The sequence below is a fragment of the Hibiscus syriacus genome, unplaced genomic scaffold, assembly GCF_006381635.1.
Source record: "Hibiscus syriacus cultivar Baekdansim isolate YM2019G1 unplaced genomic scaffold, ASM638163v2 tig00111330_pilon, whole genome shotgun sequence".
NCBI lineage: Eukaryota > Viridiplantae > Streptophyta > Magnoliopsida > Malvales > Malvaceae > Hibiscus > Hibiscus syriacus.
The window spans coordinates 3002456-3014558 of NW_024063059.1; the positions used below are offsets into that span (position 1 = coordinate 3002456).

Consider the following 12103-nt stretch of genomic DNA (forward strand, 5'->3'; position numbering starts at 1 on the left):
CTCATTGGAAATATTTTCTCAAATCAATGATCTTGACACATGATGATATGGGCCTTTAGCATGCCCTATCATTTGCTGATATGAACGTTCAAAAGGTATTCAAAATTGTTTCTTGCTGATATGAGCCTTCAAAATGCCCCACATGGATCATTTCTGTCTGAAATGGGTCTTCAAAATGTCCCAAATTTTCATACTAAGGTGAGCCTTCAAAATGCCCCTAGATCACTTCTGTCTTTTTCATGCTAATGTGAGCCTTCAAGATGCCCCACATGGATTACTTATGTCTTTTTCATGCTGATGTGAGCCTTCAAGATGCCCCACATGAATTATTTCTATTTTTTTTTCATGCATATATGAGCCTTCAAGATCCCCACGTGGATAACTTCTATCTTTTCATGCTGATGTGAGCCTTAAAGATACCCACATGGATAATATGAACCTTCAAAAATACATCCAACGTTCAAGTCAAAAGGTTCACTCTCAATGTCCATTTAATTTGAATCTCATGATTCCCACGAGGTACAACTTTGATAATGCCTCATTGTGAGTATTCGTGGCTTTCTTCATGACCAAATCTGTTAATCTTGAATGCTCTCATTTCATTGTTACTAAACAACAATGTTGTTAAGTACCTTGAGGGATTATCTTCATGTTGTAACAAACTTAAGAAGTGATCAATCATTCTAAACGAAATGTCTGAGATATGTGTTTCTTCTGAATGAGGTAATCATTTACTTGATTGTTCACATTCTTGTTTTTTTTTTTTTGCTATGTAATGGGATATGTACCCCTTTTCCTAATGAAAAAATCATCCTCTTCTTATCAGGTTGCTGATAATGTCACAAGAGAGCATTACAAATTCTCTCCTCTAGCCCTTATGATCTTTCAGACCACTTGCTTTCAAAAAAGTGAAGTGCTTCATCATTCTAGCATCGTTTATTTTTTCTCCAATATAGGCATCAACTTGCTTTAAGGACCTTCCTCATTTGAGACTGTCTTGTTTGAAAATGTTTTTCCTCCTTTTTTATCAAATAATGAAAGAATTTTGTAAAGTATTACCCCTTACAGGTTCAGAATTAAATCAAATCACAAAACATGAGTTTAATTAATATCAAATAAATCAATTACTCTTTTAAATCATTAAAAAATCATAATCCTATGGCAAGTGTCAAAATTATTGACTGATCTAATGTGTAGGTTGATTATGGTAAAATAAGGTATCTCAGGTTGGTCCAGCATACATGTCCCTTTGAGCGTCCACTAATCTTAAAGAAATGGTTGTTATGCTCATCTCATAGAAATACTTCTTGATTCCATAATCTCAGGAACATCTTTAGGATGTTCGGTGCTTTATCAAGAGCTTAAGATCGTCTCTTATGTCATTGTTGCACTATTCAATACTCGAATCACCTATTTAGGTTTCTAACTCAAATCCTCCTTTGACTTCAAAATGTTATTCAAAATTTAAATCTTGAACCCCCAATTTTTGCAAGTGAAAATCATCCTGAGATGCGGAATGAAATATGAAGATAGTCTCTTTTACTTAAAAATCCACTTATGATTAGAATGGACATTTCAGGTACGTAACGTAGACTAAGACTCATGGTTACTAAAGAAATGGATAAAAAGGCCCAAACAAGTGTTTAAGGGTAATTGAACCAATGATCAATTCACTCTGATGCCTTCAATCTTGCCATGTTGGACTTGGATCTTCTTTGTTACTTATCTTTCATCATTTCTTTTTCTGGATCCCTCTAGATTACCAATTTTTGGGTTCATTTTCATTTTCTTATATCTCCAACATTTCTTGTTCTTCTTGTTGAATATGAATCTTTGAACTAATTGCACTTGATCAACCTTATAACCTGAGGCTTAATGAGTCACCCATTTTGATTCAATTTCTTTTTTCTTTTTTCTTTATCTTTTTTTTTCTTTCTTTTTTCCTTATTTTCTCTTATTTTCTTTTCTTTTTTTTCTCTGATAGATGTGTATAAAACTTCAATTGCTTTTGAGACCTCCTTTTCCTCTTACATTTGTTATTCTTGACTGGATTTGATCTTCAAGCACCACATATTTGACCTACCTTGTAGTTCAAAACTCTTTACTTCATGGAGATTTGTCTTCGTAATAAAATTGGATTGACGATCTTAATTCCTATGAGAATATATCCTTCACCTTGCCCCCCCCCAAATGTAGAGGGTGATCCTTGGTTAAGGTTGAATCAGAAGAAAAATTATTCAGGCTCAAATGAGGAAAACAAAGGATATATTTTTCTTTTTTTTTGAAGGGATAAATGAAAGAATGTCGTTTATCATTTCATACACAGAAGCCTTTGTAAAAAGAGGTATCCACAGGGATAAATGTCTTATTAAGCACCTTCATTAAAGCATTTTGTTGTACTTCCAAATTTATCAACAAATCCAGAATCGAAATTCGTGCTTGTTGCTTGTGTAACTACTCAATTACACTATACTCACTATGTTTCAAGAATTTAAAAAAACTCTTGTTCTTGTGTTTCAGTTACGGGCTCATCATTAAATACCTTATATGGTACCACTACAGATTTCCCTTTTCTTTTTTCTTCTATGTTTCTCTCGATGTATCAGGAGTGTAGCACCTCCCACTTCTTATCAAAAAACCTACTTCACTCACTGTTTCAGTTGTCAAATCAATTCCCTGTGCTTCCTATTTTTCTTTTATTTTCTCCAAAGAAGCAGATCCTCATACCATTGAAATATTGGCAGTGTAATTCCAAGGTACCTTGTGGGTATCCTTAAACGGAAATGGTAAAGGAATTGTGATAACCATTTTTGGTTTTGTTGGCACAGGATTCATTGCAGATGGTTTTACAATGATAATCACAGACTCACTTGTTCTATGCATGGGCTTGGAATCTTCTGATGTACAGATATCCTCTTCTCGTTTTCCTTCATCATTTTAGAAGAATTATATCTCTTTATTGTCCATCAACTTTTGTATCAATCCCATAAACTCAAGACACAGCTGAATTTCATGTCCTTTTTCCTGGTGATATCAATAATCTCCACAATCATTAGGGTTTGGCTTAAACTCTTGATGAATCATACCGGCTTGGAAGAATTGTTGGGTTACCCAACTGGTGGGAGACTTAATTTCAGAAACATTGACCTTTACTTTCTTCCTATCCTCTTCATCTTCTTTCTTCGAGCCTACCCCAATTACTCGAAATTCTCTTCGACAAATTGATCTATGATGCCCCATCTCGTCTCTTCATGCAGAAAGATTAATGGATAATTGAAAGTTTGGTACTTTTGGTTTCACCGGTATGATGGTTTTGTATCTAGAAGGACAAATGTGTGACTTTTGAAGTCGTGTATATGGTGGAAGGTAGTGTTATAAACAAATCATCTCTACCCAAAAAAGTAAACATATGGATTTGGTGTCTCAAAAACAAGTAGAGACATTACTTCATAGTCTCAGATAGATGTAGTGTCAGGATTTTGTTTTGATAAAGATTAAGAATAGATCAGGTAATTGTATGGATTATGAGAGGTCTAATTTTACCACTTACAAAAGATCTATAATTCTTGAAAAATTAAAAGAATATTTAATTTACTTGATACTAAAAAATTTTAAGATTAAAATTTGATTCCTTGCTCATAACCATAAAAGCAACACAAATTTATTTATATAACCTTAAAAAGGTTTAGAAAAGACAAAAAAAACAAGTTCAAACAAGATGCTCAAAACATGAAGTACTACAGTGGTAGATAACAACATCCACTTGTTTATTTAGCATGCCCCATTACTCCTAGAATATGGGGTGCATAATTGGACCAGAGTCCTTGTCCTCATTTGCCCCTCCTTTCTTGATCACCTTTTGTGTCAACTTCTTTAGATAAACCTTCAGATGCACAAATCTCTGCTTCCTCCTGAGCAATTTCTTGGTAAAATTTCATCATCATCTTTTTCTTCCTCGATTGAAAATTGGGCTCAATTTTAGATCTAGAAAAAATTTCCTTGGCGATGACAGTTTTGTCTTGGTTCTGAATGCTCATTGTAGCTACAATTGGGGTATTATTCACCAGACTCCTTAAATTGCCCCCTGTCTCACTTGTTTTTCAGAAAATCTGATATAGGTGTCTGAGGTGTCTTTTGAGTTACATCTGCTCTATTCCTTCTTAGACCTATGGGCCAATCTTGAATTACCTCTCCTCTCACTTCATTTTCATCATTTATAATCAGAGAGGTATTGAGAGTTGAATCTTTTATCTTTGGCACAAATATATTGTTTTCCTCGTCCTCTGTGTATGTAATTCAATTGTTCTGATATTATCAACTCTATTTTGGGGTTTAATTCCCAATTATTTGACCAAAACAGACTGATTATTAGCATCCACTTTTATGATTCCACGAACTAACAGGTCTTGAACCCGTTGTTTGAAATTACCATAATTCTTGATGAAGTGTCCTTGGGCTCCAGCATGATATTCACAAGAAACTTTCTCATTATACCAATTCGGGTAAGGAAGCAACAAAGGGTTAGCCCTACATGGAGCAATAATATGGGCTTGGAGTAACTTGTAATATAACTTGCTGCACGAAACTGAAGGAAAACGGGGTAGAATTTCCCTTGACATCACTGTCTCCTTACAATTGTTTACTTTACTTTCTTGAAGATCTTGTGAATGATGACCAAAATGTTTACTTTGAATGTTTGACTCTTGAACATCATGAGAAAGACGGTGATTTGAAGATCTCTATTTCTCGACCAGTTTTGAGTTTTTTAGGAGCTTAGGTTTCCCATCTTCAAAACATAGCAACCCCTCTGCGATGAGGTTTTGGAGTTTTAATTTCATAGCCATACAATTCTCCGTAGAGTGCCTAAAATCTCCAAAATGATAAAAAAAATACTAAAATCATGAAAGGACGACCATAAATTCTTATTCCAGATTTACAAAAATTTGAAGGAAAATTCAGATCATAAATCATCTGTAAATCCAAAGGGGGGGGGGTTGAATGAAATGATCAGAAACGTACTTTTTATCTCCACCTGTCTTGTAGTTATTTCCTCTGAGACAAAATCCAGGTAACAAAGATTGCGGCTACGAGCGCCACGATTGTAATGAGAAGCAAGTACCATGAAGACCTTCCACTCAAAAGTTAGGGGTAAAATAGGACTGTAAACAAGACATCAATCACAGAGACATGCTCAGTTGTGTATCCGTACTGTATTCATGTATTTTTCTGTTCCATAAACGGCTTTAACATGTTTTATATTTATATTAAAAAAAATTGACAAATTCGCCCATTTGTTCCATGTTTGCGTCATTTTGGTGTGTGTGTTGTGTTCATGTTTAACAATGTCAGGTTGCATGCTTAGTAGTTAGTACAGAGGCATATCAATAAAACAGTGTGTCATTGCCAACTACATCCACACACACACACAAATGGGCAACTGACCTGAGGTATGATTGGCAATGAATCTGTTTGTGGTATTATTCCTTCTTCTCTCTCTGCTTGTGTGGGGTTAACTGATCGACGGGGATCCAGGAATCGTTTATCCAGTGCCAAAACCTGTAAAAAATATGTTTAATTCATTCCCTACCATTTATAGAGAACAGCACAACTATTAACTCTATAAAACGAAATTTCTGAAAATTTTGACAAACCTGATCAGCAATCGTGCCGATGAGAAGCTGCTTTGAAGTTATACCCTTTGCTGTTTATGTCACTGCTATAGCTTTCAAAGAATGGGTGAAAAAATAGGATTGTGATTTTGTTACGACCTCTGATCAAGAATACGAAGAAATTGGTGAGTAAGGTTGTGCTTTCCAACAAGAAGCTTCCAAACATCTTTGTTGTCCTGAGGATAGTATTTAAGCTGGAAATGATAAATTTAACGGAACTGAAGGTATAAGTAAATTCAAGATAAGTGATTTAAGTTTATCCGCTTACAGCCCGAGACTGGTCGTAAATTTCGATGACCGACATCTCATATCTGCGCGCTCTTGGGTTGAAGTAGTGGTAGACAACCCAGTTCTCACTAAAAACCTACAAGAAACGAAAGAACATCATCAATTACATCCCTCCGAATAGCTGCTTGTGACACCAACATGAGAAAAAAAATGCGAACTTACAGCTTCGACAGGGCCCTGTGAACCATGATGAGTCGTACGGTGCAATACACGACCCGTTACAGTGTCGATAAGATACATAACCAACCATGATTCCTCTCGTGTAACAGATCCAATTTCGCCACTGGACTTGGGTGCAACAGTTTCCACGAAAAGCAGATTTCTTGATATATATTTATACATGACATCCTGGTCTGCTGCTATAAGCTTAGCTTGAGTATGAACCGCCTGCAAAACTCTTCACGTGGCATTCAATTTGATTATAGGTGCAGGCAGCATTCACACACACCAATAGACATTCAAATAATACAGAAGGACATGCACAATTGGAAGTAAGCCATCTTTTACGTTGCTTAACACCTTTAAACCACATGACACTAAAGCACAATAAAATCATAAACAATTAGACATAGTTTACCTCATTCAGCTTTCTAGTGACAGTTGCAATGATCTTTTATGATTCTGAGGGCAACACAATAGACCCCAATTTCCTAGCATCAAAGCAGAACTTATCAGCCACATTGCCATTGCACTTGCTCTTCAAAGCATACCCCTTGATGATGCCAATATTATCCTCAACTGAGTACCAGTATATGTTTGAAAACTCTCGTTGGACAATACCAATAGCCTCAGGAGTTTTGGGGTACAAATGCGCTTGCTTATCAGCATCAATTAGCAGATGGAGTCACTGCTCCGTTGAATCTGTATATGGCAGTGGAATAACTTGTGCAATGGAATGATCAAGATTTGACGGACTAAGCTCCTTTCCCGTATATGAATCGACAAAAGAAAGTACACCTAGTGCATCTGAACTTGGACCGCACCTTCCAACTACAAGAACAAATGGATTTTCATCCAAAGTATGATGATGAGGAACCTGCCATGGACACAAGTTAAATCCTATTGGATATTGACAGGCTTCTGACTTGCGTAGACACTGTAGCAAGCGAGACCAGACAATGCATCCATCTCCGGTATGCAAGGCAAAAAGCTTCCCTGCCCTTGTTAAAACTATGATCAACTTCCTGAAGCCATTGTGGTCTCGGGTCATTTTGCTGATCTTCTCGGAACTTTTTAACCTCATATATTGTATATCAGTGTACCCTTCAGTTTTAGCATGTGTCCCTTAAGAAAAACAGCACCTTGTCAAAACCACATTGTTAGAGGATTGAATTAACTAAAATGCACCTTCAAGACACCTTTCAAATAATGAATATAGGATGTGCTTTAACAGTAGGAAGTCCTTTCTAAAACCAACATAACAAATTAGAATTCAAATAAGTGTCTTCAGGCATGTTTATCCACTATCTTTATAATTTCAGAATCACATGAAAGGCATCATAGATATGATACTTCAACATTTATCGGAAACAAAACTAATAATTGGTATATGTTAACTAGTTAAAAGCATAGTCATAGAAATCGCTCAACAGCCCACGATCTACGTACCGTACGTTGCGATCCAAAAAGCGGTACAAACGCATTCCAGTCGCTTCAAAATCGTGATTCGGTACGACGATCCAAAATTGACTATGGAAGGAGCTATTCATCGTCTTTCTTTAGATTTCGAAGGTATTAAGTGTGTGTGTGTTTATTTTGAAAGAAAGGAAAAGAAAAAACCGCAAACGAGATTCACCCATCAACCATTATTTAGTAAGCAAAAATAAAAAACAAATACTAGAGAAAAGAAAGAGAAAGGAAAAGAGAAAGATGAAAGCTTATCTGCTTTAGGCGTCAGAAAACTCGAAGGTCACCTCATTCAAAAGGGGTCGAGAGGTAATTTCTTAGATCTAAAGTTTTTTTTTCTTGGTTTTTGGGGAAAAGGGTTGTAGATCCAAGTTTAGGAGGTTGAGAGGGTTGTTTTGGGCCTTTTATGTCAGGTTCCGGCCGTCGTGGATCACGCCGTTGAGTGGCGGTGCTCTCTCCGTCGATAGAGAATGCAGAGAACTCCCAAGTTCTCTTTTTATGGTTTGTTGAACAAAATGAAGGCTTATGGTTTTTTGAAACCCAAAAAAATTATTTATATTACTATGGATACATCTTTTAGAACCTGATTCTAATAGGGGTTTAATCACGTAAAGGCCCCCTTTAGTTTCAAGTTGTGTTTTGGTCCTTGCTCAGAGGTTCTGTAACTTTCCAATATGGTTCTTAAGTTTTACATGCATTTCATTTCGATCCCAAGTTTTTTTTATTTATGTTGTTTCAGGCATTTGACCTTCAAGTTTTGTATGTTCTATTTTAGTTATCTTTATACATTAGGTGGCAATATATACACACACTTAATACCTTCGAAATCGCGTTCCAGAGCAATCCGAAAGAAGTCTACCCCCATCGTACCAAATTTTAGGGACCTAGAGAATTGCGATCCCGTTCCACCTTCCCGTACCGAGCGTATCGCGATCCATGTGACTATGGTTAAAAGCAATGAAAGGAGTTGCATACTTTCCAGTCTAGAGTTGCCTTCAGTTCATCACATCCTACAAGCTAAAGGACTTAGTAATACATTCAAACTCTTAGTTTTCATCTTCACCATTGGATCAAACACTACATCAATGGCTCACATTGTGCCACCAACTTTAATTAGAATAGTATAGTATTTTTATTGTTATTTTATTCCTATTTTTAAGTCTTATTCATGTTACAACAAGGACTCTTTCACACTATATAAAGGATGCTCCTCGCGCCATTGTAATTAAATCTTTCCTCGAATACAATACATTGAGAGTTTATCTTTGAAAGTGTTGATTACTTGTGCCTTTGAATCTTCTGTTCATTGATTTATCTTCAAGTTCTTTGTGAGAAAGATCATCACACTCTGGTTTGCCTCACAACTGCAATTAGGAGGGTTGGTTAGAGTCAATTATTGAGTTTCCCTATTTAATTACGACTAGGGGGTTTCGTGTGACAATTATCCATCGACTTTCATCACCTCTATCATCATCATCATCAAGTTCATGCCATAACCACCTTATCCACAAAGTTTGCGTTAACACCTATATACCAGGGGAAATTTCAAACTTAGTTTTCTCTTAATCCATTCATTATTTATCATTTCCATTTTCATTTCCATTTTCATATTCATATTCCTTGTTTAATTATCTATTCATTTCCTACTCACTTGTTTTATTCCGTTTCAGGATCAATTTTAGTTGAAAACCCTAATTTGGATAAGTTCTTCATATACTATCTTATCCTTTGTCTTTGTTTCCCTTATATTTTTATTACCCTTGTTTTTTATTGTCTTAACGCTTATTTTGTCTCAATTTCCAGCAACCCTAGCTCTTACAACTTATCCCTTTATCGCCGCACACATCACCATCTCTTTCTCTCGTTATTTGATCAAGTCTAGAGCATTCTAGGTTTGATTCTTCGACAAGAGCAATATTCATTCATCCGTTGTCACATCTCTATCAGGTACTCAAGGTTTCTAGGCAGCGTTAATTAAGGGAATTTTCCCCAACGACTCTATTAACTCCCACAACTACCCAAAAGGCTAGAACTGAATGAATGGGGTATACGAACAAAATTTAATGTCACATTTGAAGAAAATAGATCACAAAGAAAACCAAAACAATCAAATAGAGACAAATTCAAGTTAACATTCTCAAAATATTCTTTTTGCTTTCATAGGACCCTTGTGTATCATCTTTGTATTCATTGTTTCAGGTGTTCTTCTTGTTCTAGAATTGTGTAAACACATTCTTAGTTAAGCTTTTCTAAGTTTTCAATTTGTAATTTTCTGTTCGAGAGAGTGTCTCAAGAATTTAGGGTACAATTCTTGAGGAAGTTGTAATGTTACACCTTATCCTAAAAGGTTGCTACAAATTAGTTGTAGACACCCGTTTTTGTTCGGGCTAAAAAATATTATATTATTATTATTGTTATTATTATCATTATTATTATTTATATTACATGTTGTTGTGCAGGCCACTCAAGCCCAACAATCTAGCAAGTCCAGATTACAAGATCCAGTGGCTAATCCAAACTTGGCTGAATCCGACCCATGACTCGACCCGATTCGGATCCAACCCGAGCCCAACAAATAAACCTAATTAGGGTTTTGAACCTAAAACATCATCAACCGCCGCCGCTTCACAGCCACACTCTCCAGTCGACGAGCCATCCCGAAGCTAATGTCGTTGGCCATCAAGCCACTAAATATGTCTCCAATCTGTCGAACAACAAAACAAATAAAAAAACACATCATCAATCTCCACCGAAAATCATCAACAAAGTCAAAGAAAATCTCACCTAATCCAACCATAAAATAAACTTTCGATGGAAAAAGAAAAAGGAGACAAGGATTAGGGGAGGATTCGGTTAGCCATAAAAGAAAATGAGGAAAACCGAAACAAAAAAGAAACGAGAGAAAAAATCAAAAAGAAAAAGAGAAGAATCGAAAAGCCTTACCTCTTAAGCCCTCCCCGTCGTGAGTATCACCGTGACCAAAGTCACACCACCATTGAAGGTATAAATCATACCTTAGGGGGTTTGTTTGGGTTCTGTTTTTCGAATTGAAAAGGGATTGGTTTTGTTTTGGTTGTTTCGAATTCCTGGGGTGCCTATAGGAGGGTCTTCGAGTTGTTTTGCTCCCTATGGCCACCGATCGACGGTGGTCGAGGAGCCATCATTATTTCCTCGGCGAGGAAGCAAAGCAAAGTGAGAGGGAGAGTAGAGGCGAGCGACTGAGAGAGGGTAAAAAATGATTTTAGGGTTTCTAAATAACCCTTAAGTGGGTTATACCTTATACGCTTATGCGACGCCATTTCAAAGGGTTGGGGGTTGTGTACTGTGAGAAAAAATGAATATTAGTGGTTTCAGTCCTTCGCCTTTTGTAATTTCCTCTCCGTGTTTTTAAATTTTATGGGCTAATAGCGCTTTAGATTCCTGATCGTTTGTATCAATTTATTTTGACCATTAATAAAACTTTGTAATATCTTAATGTGAGCCCTTAGCTTTCTATGTTTACTTTTTAGTCATTATCCCATGTATTATACCATTTTTTGTTTGTGTTTTACTTTGATCACCATATTTGCGGCTATTTCAATATTAGTCATCGATTTTATGTATTCTGTATTTTTGCTAATATTTGAATTTGGTAATTATATATGTAATTTTTTTTTATTTTAGTATTGTTTGGCAGTCGGTTTAATCATTGTGTGGTCCTTGTTGTTTAGGATTAGTTTATTTCAGTCTGTAAACATTATTTATGGATTAATGTCATTTTTAGTACTTCTATTTGTTTAAAAGGTTGCGTCTGGTTCTGATCTATTTATAGTTTATGTTTAGTTCCTTCAAGTTTCTTTTTTTTTTCATTTTGGTCCTTGGAATTACTAAGTGTTTATTTTTTGGCCACTTTACTTTGATTTGTAATATTTATTTATCTTTTTCCCAGTCCCTTATATTGAATGTGTTTTTACATATTATGTAATTATTTTGCGTTATATTAAATAAATAGTATTACCATTATTTACTGTAAATGTATTATGTTGTATATTTTCAAATACATTTAGTTCCATTGTATTATTATTTGTTAATATTTATTTGAATGTTTTTTTAAAGAACAATGATTTGTAGAATGGGTGTGGAAAATATCGCTTGATCGAAGTGGTGTGATCCGATACGACACACGAACAAATGTGAACTTGAAATAAAATTTATTTTATTTTTCTAATTAATTCTTTTTATTTTAAGTTGAACAATGTGATGCATGTTACCAAATGCCAATTTATATCATTTTATGCAAATGTCAATTTTCAATTTATTTTCGATTAGTGTTTTATCAAAGAGAGAATATTCTTTAAGGATAAGAAATAGTCAAAATGGCCTTCCCAACGGAGGATTGCTAATCTCGATATTTATTTTCAAGTTAAAGAATTTTCTCTAATTAATTAGTACGAAGCAAATCAAATTAACTTTAATAAATGAATCATATTTTAATTTCATATTCGATTTGTAATTTCCTCCATTTACGAAAACCTGTAATC

General features: G+C 35.3%; 1 pseudogene; it reads right to left on the reverse strand.

Moving 5' to 3' along the window:
• Positions 1 to 3830: 3830 nt before the first annotated feature.
• LOC120158697 lies at positions 3831 to 8448 on the reverse strand (annotated as a pseudogene).
• Positions 8449 to 12103: the final 3655 nt, after the last annotated feature.